The following is a 2,500-nucleotide window of genomic DNA, read 5'->3' as shown; positions in this document are numbered from 1 at the left end:
TAAACCGTATATATCTATATACTTATATCTATGTCTCTCTCTCTATGTATATATATATTTACATACATACATATATATACTTACATAAACTGCATATATACAAACACAAACAAACACACGCACAAACACGCAAGCTTGAGCACCCAAACAAACCGGGGTAGAAAAAAAAAGCACAGCGCATGGCACAAGACCCCCGAGAAGTGTCATTCCCAACACAAAGAAAAGACCAGACCCCGAGAAGGAGCTCCCACACGCACGCTTTCTCTCCCACACACACTCCTGCGCCCACACTCACGCCACTCCGTTCACAGTCGTTGTCGGAATTTGTCAGGACAGTTAAGGCTGGAGGTTATGATGCTTCTGTGGGGGGGCGTGGGGGCTTTTATCGGGGGTAGGGGTGGAGGGGTGGGGGTTGTATGGGTCGGGTTGGTAAGAAATGGTGTTTATGGGGTAAGGGTGGTGTTTTTTTTTTTTTTTTTTTAATATCGCTATTTTCTTTCGTGTGTTCTAGGAGTTATTATTTTTGTTGAGAGTTTTGTGGTTATTGATAATCTATTGGAAACATTACTGTTTTTTTCTTATTCTGATAATTATAAGTCTTATGAATAGTGATATCAAGCATTAATATTGACAATCATAACATGGACTATTCTATGAAACTAAATCATTATCATAATAACACACAAGATATTATAATTACCACCCCTGTTATTACTATCAAGCAACATGATATGAACAAGAACAATAACAAATATGTTTTTTCTTATTCTATTTCTTAATCATCTTTGTCTTGTAACAATCAACATTGTCACTGTTATTATTACGAGGTAAAGCTACTTCACTTTCAACACACTTGCAATGAATTCTGAAGTCTACGTCAAGAAATTCCTGCGTTAAATATTCATACAGGAATTACATTCGGGACATTTCCGATGCACGAATACTTATATATCTTTTTCTCCTTCTCCTTACTTTGCATAATGGCAGTAATTTCTTTTTTTTCGGTAATTTTTTTTTCAGAATATCTTCGCATACCTGACGATTTTTTGTATCGGTGGATTCCTCTCACTCTCTGCTATCCAAATATATCGACATTATGGTGCGGAAACCCCTTCACTATTAGCCACAATTTTGGTCCTTATAGCAGGGAAGGGTATGAAAAGTACCCGGAAATTTTAGGGGTAAAATAGGAATAACAAACAGCGTTAATAGCTCTTCTGAAAAATTATTAATGGCAGGATAGAGCGTACGACCAATGTCCGATGCCAAATTTATCCTGACGTACTTTCGTGGGGGATTGGGGGTTGGGGGGTAGGAGGGGTCACAGTCCCATATATCCACCAGTAAAGCGCGATATATTCCTGATATTAAATTATTAATTTGACCCCGCAATTTCCCTGGCACCTTTCATGACCCTCCCCTGCTATCTTGGCCAAGAATGTGTGGGATTTCGGTAGCGTTCTGCGGCATAATTCCTACATATATATGTACCAGAGGGTGAGAGGAATACATCGCTAACAAAATGGTCGGTTTTGGGAAGGTATGGAGAAAAAATTGCCTGTGTTTCTTGTCCATGATATCTTCATTTCTACACGAGCACGAAAAATTGCACACACAAGCACGATAAATTGCACACACAAGCACGAGAAATTGCACACACAAGCACGAGAAATTGCACACACAAGCACGAGAAACTGCACACACAAGCACGAGAAATTGCATATACAAGCACGAGAAATTGCACACACAAACACGAGAAACTGCAATTCCAATTCTGTTTAAACGAATATTGTAAAGTGTTTTTATCCACTGGGGAATACTTTGCTCGTAATTGAAAGCACGGGAAGAACGTGCACTGTGAATAGCAAAGAGAAGTGTCAGCATAATATGCCATGACATAAAAACAAGAGTAAAGTGGGTAGTTTAGGCGTAGCGATAAACGTGGTCGCACAAATTAGAAATCAGTTTTGCACACCTTTCCCGAAGGCTGTAGTAAACACGAATTCATTCATGACCACACTTTCACCTTTCTCGCCGGTTTCCATGTCCCTTTTCAAATCGTTTCTTTAGAAATCATTTTTGTAATACAGAGAATGGCCATTAATCATGAGTATCACGCACATTTAGAGCCAATGAAATATATATTTAGTGGCTAACTGAAGACACGTACTTTGAGAAGAGGAGGGCGAGCGAGGGAGGGACGGGGAGGTGGAAAATGGCGAATTGGCACCTCGCGCGGGCCAGCTGATCGCGGCAGAGCCATCTCGCGGCGGCGGCGGTAACCAAGTCGTGTTTTGTTAGTAGTCGTCCGTGCAGGTCTTGCAGGTCGTGTGGTGGAAGAGGCGGTGGTGGCACGGCCGCTCTGCATCAGTACTCCATGTGACCCTCGCGAGGTTGCACGCAGGAGCCGCTCTCCCGCACGCTTTTTCAGTGAGTCCGCTGCCTCACGCCCCTCGTGAGTGTGAGGTGAAGGCAGGTCGTGTTCCTCGCGGCGTATTAG

General features: G+C 42.2%; 1 protein-coding gene across 2 annotated transcripts in view; it reads left to right on the top strand.

Annotated features, from left to right (window-relative positions):
- The first annotated feature begins 2,280 nt into the window (after nucleotides 1-2,280).
- Mgat4a (alpha-1,3-mannosyl-glycoprotein 4-beta-N-acetylglucosaminyltransferase a) overlaps nucleotides 2,281-2,500 on the top strand; it is a 192,801-nt gene continuing 192,581 nt past the window's right edge. The window contains exon 1 of one of the 2 annotated variants that reach the window (XM_070128332.1): nucleotides 2,281-2,500. This exon is cut by the window's right edge and continues 712 nt beyond it. The gene's annotated coding sequence lies outside the window, so the exon portion shown is untranslated. The other variant, XM_070128333.1, reaches the window with a different exon arrangement.

This window comes from Penaeus vannamei, chromosome 12 (assembly GCF_042767895.1).
Source record: "Penaeus vannamei isolate JL-2024 chromosome 12, ASM4276789v1, whole genome shotgun sequence".
In the NCBI taxonomy this organism is placed as follows: Eukaryota; Metazoa; Arthropoda; class Malacostraca; order Decapoda; family Penaeidae; genus Penaeus; species Penaeus vannamei.
Note: the sequence above shows the minus strand (reverse complement) of the source record. Positions and strands in the feature narration are given on the sequence as shown.